This window comes from Scomber japonicus, chromosome 1 (assembly GCF_027409825.1).
Source record: "Scomber japonicus isolate fScoJap1 chromosome 1, fScoJap1.pri, whole genome shotgun sequence".
In the NCBI taxonomy this organism is placed as follows: domain Eukaryota; kingdom Metazoa; phylum Chordata; class Actinopteri; order Scombriformes; family Scombridae; genus Scomber; species Scomber japonicus.
In genome coordinates this window covers 43,825,790-43,839,900 of record NC_070578.1, presented here as the reverse complement: position 1 = coordinate 43,839,900, position 14,111 = coordinate 43,825,790, and the positions used below count along the sequence as shown (strand labels likewise).

The following is a 14,111-nucleotide window of genomic DNA, read 5'->3' as shown; positions in this document are numbered from 1 at the left end:
ATAACACCATGATACATGTTATAACACTATGATACATGTTATAACACTATGATACATGTTATAACACCATGATACATGTAATAACACCATGATACATGTTATAACACCTCACCATGATACATGTTATAACACCATGATACATGTTATAACACCATGATACATGTAATAACACCATGATACATGTTATAACACCATGATACATGTTATAACACCATGATACATGTAATAACACCATGATACATGTTATAACACCATGATACATGTTATAACACCATGATACATGTAATAACACCATGATACATGTTATAACACCATGATACATGTTATAACACTATGATACATGTTATAACACCATGATACATGTAATAACACCATGATACATGTTATAACACCATGATACATGTTATAACACTATGATACATGTTATAACACCATGATACATGTTATAACACCATGATACATGTTATAACACCATGATACATGTAATAACACCATGATACATGTTATAACACCATGATACATGTTATAACACCATGATACATGTTATAACACTATGATACATGTTATAACACCATGATACATGTTATAACACCATGATACATGTTATAACACCATGATACATGTTATAACACCATGATACATGTTATAACACCTCACCATGATACATGTTATAACACCATGATACATGTTATAACACCTCACCATGATACATGTTATAACACCTCACCATGATACATGTAATAACACCATGATACATGTAATAACACCATGATACATGTTATAACACCATGATACATGTTATAACACCATGATACATGTTATAACACCATGATACATGTTATAACACTATGATACATGTTATAACACCATGATACATGTTATAACACCTCACCATGATACATGTTATAACACCATGATACATGTAATAACACCATGATACATGTTATAACACCATGATACATGTTATAACACCATGATACATGTTATAACACCTCACCATGATACATGTTATAACACCATGATACATGTTATAACACCATGATACATGTTATAACACCATGATACATGTAATAACACTATGATACATGTTATAACACTATGATACATGTTATAACACCTCACCATGATACATGTAATAACACTATGATACATGTTATAACACCATGATACATGTAATAACACTATGATACATGTTATAACACTATGATACATGTTATAACACCATGATACATGTAATAACACCATGATACATGTTATAACACCTCACCATGATACATGTTATAACACCATGATACATGTAATAACACCATGATACATGTTATAACACTATGATACATGTTATAACACTATGACACATGTTATAACACCATGATACATGTTATAACACCTCACCATGATACATGTAATAACACCATGATACATGTAATAACACCATGATACATGTTATAACACCATGATACATGTTATAACACCATGATACATGTTATAACACCATGATACATGTTATAACATCATGATACATGTTATAACACCATGATACATGTTATAACACATGATACATGTTATAACACCATGATACATGTTATAACACCATGATACATGTTATAACACATGATACATGTTATAACACCATGATACATGTTATAACACTATGATACATGTTATAACACCTCACCATGATACATGTTATAACACCTCACCATGATACATGTTATAACACCATGATACATGTAATAACACCATGATACATGTTATAACACCTCACCATGATACATGTAATAACACCATGATACATGTAATAACACCATGATACATGTTATAACACCTCACCATGATACATGTAATAACACTATGATACATGTAATAACACCATGATACATGTTATAACACTATGATACATGTTATAACACCATGATACATGTTATAACACCATGATACATGTTATAACACCTCACCATGATACATGTAATAACACCATGATACATGTAATAACACCATGATACATGTTATAACACCTCACCATGATACATGTAATAACACCATGATACATGTAATAACACCATGATACATGTTATAACACCTCACCATGATACATGTAATAACACCATGATACATGTAATAACACCATGATACATGTAATAACACCATGATACATGTAATAACACCATGATACATGTTATAACACCATGATACATGTAATAACACCATGATACATGTTATAACACCTCACCATGATACATGTAATAACACCATGATACATGTTATAACACCATGATACATGTTATAACACCATGATACATGTTATAACACCATGATACATGTTATAACACTATGATACATGTTATAACACCTCACCATGATACATGTAATAACACCATGATACATGTAATAACACCATGATACATGTTATAACACTATGATACATGTTATAACACCATGATACATGTTATAACATCATGATACATGTTATAACACCATGATACATGTAATAACACTATGATACATGTTATAACACCTCACCATGATACATGTTATAACACCATGATACATGTAATAACACCATGATACATGTTATAACATCATGATACATGTTATAACACCATGATACATGTTATAACACCATGATACATGTAATAACACCATGATACATGTTATAACACTATGATACATGTTATAACACCTCACCATGATACATGTTATAACACCATGATACATGTTATAACACCATGATACATGTTATAACACCATGATACATGTTATAACACCTCACCATGATACATGTAATAACACCATGATACATGTAATAACACCATGATACATGTTATAACACCATGATACATGTAATAACACCATGATACATGTTATAACACCTCACCATGATACATGTAATAACACCATGATACATGTTATAACACCATGATACATGTTATAACACCATGATACATGTTATAACACCATGATACATGTTATAACACCATGATACATGTTATAACACCATGATACATGTTATAACACTATGATACATGTTATAACACTATGATACATGTTATAACACCATGATACATGTTATAACACCATGATACATGTTATAACACCTCACCATGATACATGTTATAACACCTCACCATGATACATGTTATAACACCATGATACATGTTATAACACCATGATACATGTAATAACACCATGATACATGTTATAACACCTCACCATGATACATGTAATAACACCATGATACATGTTATAACACCATGATACATGTAATAACACCATGATACATGTTATAACACCATGATACATGTTATAACACTATGATACATGTTATAACACCATGATACATGTTATAACACCATGATACATGTTATAACACCATGATACATGTTATAACACCATGATACATGTTATAACACCATGATACATGTAATAACACCATGATACATGTTATAACACCATGATACATGTTATAACACCATGATACATGTTATAACACCATGATACATGTTATAACACCATGATACATGTAATAACACCATGATACATGTTATAACACCATGATACATGTTATAACACCATGATACATGTTATAACACCATGATACATGTTATAACACCATGATACATGTTATAACACCATGATACATGTTATAACACTATGATACATGTTATAACACTATGATACATGTTATAACACCTCACCATGATACATGTTATAACACCATGATACATGTTATAACACCATGATACATGTTATAACACCTCACCATGATACATGTTATAACACCTCACCATGATACATGTTATAACACCATGATACATGTTATAACACCATGATACATGTTATAACACCTCACCATGATACATGTTATAACACCATGATACATGTTATAACACCATGATACATGTTATAACACCATGATACATGTTATAACACCATGATACATGTTATAACACTATGATACATGTTATAACACTATGATACATGTTATAACACTATGATACATGTTATAACACCATGATACATGTTATAACACCTCACCATGATACATGTTATAACACCATGATACATGTTATAACACTATGATACATGTTATAACACCATGATACATGTTATAACACCATGATACATGTTATAACACTATGACACATGTTATAACACCATGATACATGTTATAACACCTCACCATGACACATGTTATAACACCATGATACATGTTATAACACCATGATACATGTTATAACACCATGATACATGTTATAACACTATGACACATGTTATAACACCTCACCATGATACATGTTATAACACCATGATACATGTTATAACACCTCACCATGATACATGTTATAACACCATGATACATGTTATAACACCATGATACATGTTATAACACCATGATACATGTTATAACACCTCACCATGATACATGTTATAACACCTCACCATGATACATGTTATAACACCATGATACATGTTATAACACCATGATACATGTTATAACACCATGATACATGTTATAACACCATGATACATGTTATAACACCATGATACATGTTATAACACCATGATACATGTTATAACACCATGATACATGTTATAACACCTCACCATGATACATGTTATAACACTATGATACATGTTATAACACCATGATACATGTTATAACACCTCACCATGATACATGTTATAACACCATGATACATGTTATAACACTATGATACATGTTATAACACCATGATACATGTTATAACACCATGATACATGTTATAACACTATGATACATGTTATAACACTATGATACATGTTATAACACCATGATACATGTAATAACACCATGATACATGTTATAACACCTCACCATGATACATGTTATAACACCATGATACATGTTATAACACCATGATACATGTTATAACACTATGATACATGTTATAACACCATGATACATGTTATAACACCATGATACATGTTATAACACCATGATACATGTAATAACACCATGATACATGTTATAACACCATGATACATGTTATAACACTATGATACATGTTATAACACCATGATACATGTTATAACACCATGATACATGTTATAACACCATGATACATGTTATAACACCTCACCATGATACATGTTATAACACCATGATACATGTTATAACACCTCACCATGATACATGTTATAACACTATGATACATGTTATAACACCATGATACATGTTATAACACCTCACCATGATACATGTTATAACACAATGATACATGTTATAGCACCATGATACATGTTATAACACTATGATACATGTTATAACACTATGATACATGTTATAACACCTCACCATGATACATGTTATAACACCATGATACATGTTATAACACCATGATACATGTTATAGCACCATGATACATGTTATAACACTATGATACATGTTATAACACTATGATACATGTTATAACACCTCACCATGATACATGTTATAACACTATGATACATGTTATAACACCATGATACATGTTATAACACCATGATACATGTTATAACACCATGATACATGTTATAACACTATGATACATGTTATAACACCATGATACATGTTATAACACCATGATACATGTTATAACACTATGATACATGTTATAACACCATGATACATGTTATAACACCATGATACATGTTATAACACCATGATACATGTTATAACACCATGATACATGTAATAACACCATGATACATGTTATAACACCTCACCATGATACATGTTATAACACCATGATACATGTTATAACACCATGATACATGTTATAACACCTCACCATGATACATGTTATAACACCATGATACATGTAATAACACCTCACCATGATACATGTTATAACACCATGATACATGTTATAACACTATGATACATGTTATAACACCATGATACATGTTATAACACCATGATACATGTTATAACACCATGATACATGTTATAACACCATGATACATGTTATAACACCATGATACATGTTATAACACCATGATACATGTAATAACACCATGATACATGTTATAACACCTCACCATGATACATGTTATAACACCTCACCATGATACATGTTATAACACCTCACCATGATACATGTTATAACACCATGATACATGTTATAACACCATGATACATGTAATAACACCTCACCATGATACATGTAATAACACCATGATACATGTTATAACACCATGATACATGTTATAACACCATGATACATGTTATAACACCATGATACATGTTATAACACCTCACCATGATACATGTTATAACACCTCACCATGATACATGTTATAACACCTCACCATGATACATGTTATAACACCATGATACATGTAATAACACCATGATACATGTTATAACACCATGATACATGTTATAACACCATGATACATGTTATAACACCTCACCATGATACATGTTATAACACCATGATACATGTTATAACACCATGATACATGTTATAACACCATGATACATGTAATAACACTATGATACATGTTATAACACTATGATACATGTTATAACACCTCACCATGATACATGTAATAACACTATGATACATGTTATAACACCATGATACATGTAATAACACTATGATACATGTTATAACACTATGATACATGTTATAACACCATGATACATGTAATAACACCATGATACATGTTATAACACCTCACCATGATACATGTTATAACACCATGATACATGTAATAACACCATGATACATGTTATAACACTATGATACATGTTATAACACTATGACACATGTTATAACACCATGATACATGTTATAACACCTCACCATGATACATGTAATAACACCATGATACATGTAATAACACCATGATACATGTTATAACACCATGATACATGTTATAACACCATGATACATGTTATAACACCATGATACATGTTATAACATCATGATACATGTTATAACACCATGATACATGTTATAACACATGATACATGTTATAACACCATGATACATGTTATAACACCATGATACATGTTATAACACATGATACATGTTATAACACCATGATACATGTTATAACACTATGATACATGTTATAACACCTCACCATGATACATGTTATAACACCTCACCATGATACATGTTATAACACCATGATACATGTAATAACACCATGATACATGTTATAACACCTCACCATGATACATGTAATAACACCATGATACATGTAATAACACCATGATACATGTTATAACACTATGATACATGTTATAACACCTCACCATGATACATGTAATAACACCATGATACATGTAATAACACCATGATACATGTTATAACACCTCACCATGATACATGTAATAACACCATGATACATGTAATAACACCATGACACATGTTATAACACCATGATACATGTTATAACACCATGATACATGTTATAACACCATGATACATGTTATAACACCATGATACATGTTATAACACCATGATACATGTAATAACACCATGATACATGTTATAACACTATGATACATGTTATAACACCATGATACATGTTATAACACCATGATACATGTTATAACACCTCACCATGATACATGTAATAACACCATGATACATGTAATAACACCATGATACATGTTATAACACCTCACCATGATACATGTAATAACACCATGATACATGTAATAACACCATGATACATGTTATAACACCTCACCATGATACATGTAATAACACCATGATACATGTAATAACACCATGATACATGTAATAACACCATGATACATGTTATAACACCTCACCATGATACATGTAATAACACCATGATACATGTTATAACACCATGATACATGTTATAACACCATGATACATGTTATAACACCATGATACATGTTATAACACTATGATACATGTTATAACACCTCACCATGATACATGTAATAACACCATGATACATGTAATAACACCATGATACATGTTATAACACTATGATACATGTTATAACACCTCACCATGATACATGTAATAACACCATGATACATGTAATAACACCATGATACATGTTATAACACTATGATACATGTTATAACACCTCACCATGATACATGTAATAACACTATGATACATGTTATAACACCTCACCATGATACATGTTATAACACCATGATACATGTAATAACACCATGATACATGTTATAACACTATGATACATGTTATAACACCATGATACATGTTATAACACCATGATACATGTTATAACACCTCACCATGATACATGTAATAACACCATGATACATGTAATAACACCATGATACATGTTATAACATCATGATACATGTTATAACACCATGATACATGTTATAACACCATGATACATGTAATAACACCATGATACATGTTATAACACTATGATACATGTTATAACACCTCACCATGATACATGTTATAACACCATGATACATGTTATAACACCATGATACATGTTATAACACCATGATACATGTTATAACACCTCACCATGATACATGTAATAACACCATGATACATGTAATAACACCATGATACATGTTATAACACCATGATACATGTAATAACACCATGATACATGTTATAACACCTCACCATGATACATGTAATAACACCATGATACATGTTATAACACCATGATACATGTTATAACACCATGATACATGTTATAACACCATGATACATGTTATAACACCATGATACATGTTATAACACCATGATACATGTTATAACACTATGATACATGTTATAACACTATGATACATGTTATAACACCATGATACATGTTATAACACCATGATACATGTTATAACACCTCACCATGATACATGTTATAACACCTCACCATGATACATGTTATAACACCATGATACATGTTATAACACCATGATACATGTAATAACACCATGATACATGTTATAACACCTCACCATGATACATGTAATAACACCATGATACATGTTATAACACCATGATACATGTTATAACACCATGATACATGTTATAACACCATGATACATGTTATAACACCATGATACATGTTATAACACCATGATACATGTTATAACACCATGATACATGTTATAACACTATGATACATGTTATAACACTATGATACATGTTATAACACCATGATACATGTTATAACACCATGATACATGTTATAACACCTCACCATGATACATGTTATAACACCTCACCATGATACATGTTATAACACCATGATACATGTTATAACACCATGATACATGTTATAACACCTCACCATGATACATGTTATAACACCATGATACATGTTATAACACCATGATACATGTTATAACACCATGATACATGTTATAACACCATGATACATGTTATAACACTATGATACATGTTATAACACTATGATACATGTTATAACACTATGATACATGTTATAACACCATGATACATGTTATAACACCTCACCATGATACATGTTATAACACCATGATACATGTTATAACACTATGATACATGTTATAACACCATGATACATGTTATAACACCATGATACATGTTATAACACTATGACACATGTTATAACACCATGATACATGTTATAACACCTCACCATGACACATGTTATAACACCATGATACATGTTATAACACCATGATACATGTTATAACACCATGATACATGTTATAACACTATGACACATGTTATAACACCTCACCATGATACATGTTATAACACCATGATACATGTTATAACACCTCACCATGATACATGTTATAACACCATGATACATGTTATAACACCATGATACATGTTATAACACCTCACCATGATACATGTTATAACACCTCACCATGATACATGTTATAACACCATGATACATGTTATAACACCATGATACATGTTATAACACCATGATACATGTTATAACACCATGATACATGTTATAACACCATGATACATGTTATAACACCATGATACATGTTATAGCACCATGATACATGTTATAACACCATGATACATGTTATAACACCATGATACATGTTATAACACTATGATACATGTTATAACACCATGATACATGTTATAACACCTCACCATGATACATGTTATAACACCATGATACATGTTATAACACTATGATACATGTTATAACACCATGATACATGTTATAACACCATGATACATGTTATAACACTATGATACATGTTATAACACTATGATACATGTTATAACACCATGATACATGTAATAACACCATGATACATGTTATAACACCTCACCATGATACATGTTATAACACCATGATACATGTTATAACACCATGATACATGTAATAACACCATGATACATGTTATAACACCATGATACATGTTATAACACCATGATACATGTAATAACACCATGATACATGTTATAACACCATGATACATGTTATAACACCATGATACATGTAATAACACCATGATACATGTTATAACACCATGATACATGTTATAACACTATGATACATGTTATAACACCATGATACATGTAATAACACCATGATACATGTTATAACACCATGATACATGTTATAACACTATGATACATGTTATAACACCATGATACATGTTATAACACCATGATACATGTTATAACACCATGATACATGTTATAACACCTCACCATGATACATGTTATAACACCATGATACATGTTATAACACCATGATACATGTTATAACACCATGATACATGTTATAACACCATGATACATGTTATAACACCATGATACATGTTATAACACCTCACCATGATACATGTTATAACACTATGATACATGTTATAACACCATGATACATGTTATAACACCTCACCATGATACATGTTATAACACAATGATACATGTTATAGCACCATGATACATGTTATAACACTATGATACATGTTATAACACTATGATACATGTTATAACACCTCACCATGATACATGTTATAACACCATGATACATGTTATAACACCCTGATACATGTTATAACACCTCACCATGATACATGTTATAACACCATGATACATGTTATAACACCATGATACATGTTATAGCACCATGATACATGTTATAACACTATGATACATGTTATAACACTATGATACATGTTATAACACCTCACCATGATACATGTTATAACACTATGATACATGTTATAACACCATGATACATGTTATAACACCATGATACATGTTATAACACCATGATACATGTTATAACACTATGATACATGTTATAACACCATGATACATGTTATAACACCATGATACATGTTATAACACTATGATACATGTTATAACACCATGATACATGTTATAACACCATGATACATGTTATAACACCATGATTGGTGTTATAACACCATGATACATGTTATAACACCATGATACATGTTATAACACCATGATACATGTAATAACACCATGATACATGTTATAACACCTCACCATGATACATGTTATAACACCATGATACATGTTATAACACCATGATACATGTTATAACACCTCACCATGATACATGTTATAACACCATGATACATGTAATAACACCTCACCATGATACATGTTATAACACCATGATACATGTTATAACACCATGATACATGTTATAACACCATGATACATGTTATAACACCTCACCATGATACATGTTATAACACCTCCATGATACATGTTATAACACCATGATACATGTTATACACCTCACCATGATACATGTTATAACACCATGATACATGTTATAACACCTCACCATGATACATGTTATAACACCATGATACATGTTATAACACCATGATACATGTTATAACACCATGATACATGTTATAACACCATGATACATGTTATAACACCATGATACATGTTATAACACCATGATACATGTTATAACACTATGATACATGTTATAACCCTATGATACATGTTATAACACCATGATACATGTTATAACACTCACCATGATACATGTTATAACACCATGATACATGTTATAACACCTCACCATGATACATGTTATAACACCATGATACATGTTATAACACTATGATACATGTTATAACACTATGATACATGTTATAACACTATGATACATGTTATAACACCATGATACATGTTATAACACCTCACCATGATACATGTTATAACACCATGATACATGTTATAACACTATGACACATGTTATAACACCATGATACATGTTATAACACCTCACCATGATACATGTTATAACACCATGATACATGTTATAACACTATGACACATGTTATAACACCATGATACATGTTATAACACCTCACCATGACACATGTTATAACACCATGATACATGTTATAACACCATGATACATGTTATAACACCATGATACATGTTATAACACTATGACACATGTTATAACACCTCACCATGATACATGTTATAACACCATGATACATGTTATAACACCTCACCATGATACATGTTATAACACCATGATACATGTTATAACACCATGATACATGTTATAACACCCCATGATACATGTTATAACACCTCACCATGATACATGTTATAACACCATGATACATGTTATAACACCATGATACATGTTATAACACCATGATACATGTTATAACACCATGATACATGTTATAACACCATGATACATGTTATAAGCACCATGATACATGTTATAACACCATGATACATGTTATAACACCTCACCATGATACATGTTATAACACTATGATACATGTTATAACACCATGATACATGTTATAACACCTCACCATGATACATGTTATAACACCATGATACATGTTATAACACTATGATACATGTTATAACACCCATGATACATGTTATAACACCATGATACATGTTATAACACTATGATACATGTTATAACACTATGATACATGTTATAACACCATGATACATGTAATAACACCATGATACATGTTATAACACCTACCATGATACATGTTATAACACCATGATACATGTTATAACACCATGATACATGTAATAACACCATGATACATGTTATAACACCATGATACATGTTATAACACCATGATACATGTTATAACACCATGATACATGTTATAACACCATGATACATGTTATAACACCATGATACATGTAATAACACCATGATACATGTTATAACACCATGATACATGTTATAACACTATGATACATGTTATAACACCATGATACATGTTATAACACCATGATACATGTTATAACACCATGATACATGTTATAACACTATGATACATGTTATAACACCATGATACATGTTATAACACCATGATACATGTTATAACACCATGATACATGTTATAACACCTCACCATGATACATGTTATAACACCATGATACATGTTATAACACCTCACCATGATACATGTTATAACACTATGATACATGTTATAACACCATGATACATGTTATAACACCTCACCATGATACATGTTATAACACAATGATACATGTTATAGCACCATGATACATGTTATAACACTATGATACATGTTATAACACTATGATACATGTTATAACACCTCACCATGATACATGTTATAACACCATGATACATGTTATAACACCCTGATACATGTTATAACACCTCACCATGATACATGTTATAACACCATGATACATGTTATAACACCATGATACATGTTATAGCACCATGATACATGTTATAACACTATGATACATGTTATAACACTATGATACATGTTATAACACCTCACCATGATACATGTTATAACACTATGATACATGTTATAACACCATGATACATGTTATAACACCATGATACATGTTATAACACCATGATACATGTTATAACACTATGATACATGTTATAACACCATGATACATGTTATAACACCATGATACATGTTATAACACTATGATACATGTTATAACACCATGATACATGTTATAACACCATGATACATGTTATAACACCATGATTGGTGTTATAACACCATGATACATGTTATAACACCATGATACATGTTATAACACCATGATACATGTAATAACACCATGATACATGTTATAACA

The 14,111-nt window shown here is 30.6% G+C and overlaps 1 protein-coding gene across 1 annotated transcript in view; it reads left to right on the top strand.

Moving 5' to 3' along the window:
* The window catches only part of LOC128373978 (intermembrane lipid transfer protein VPS13C-like), a 100,835-nt gene that overhangs the window by 85,928 nt on the left and 796 nt on the right, over positions 1-14,111 (top strand). The window lies entirely within an intron of this gene.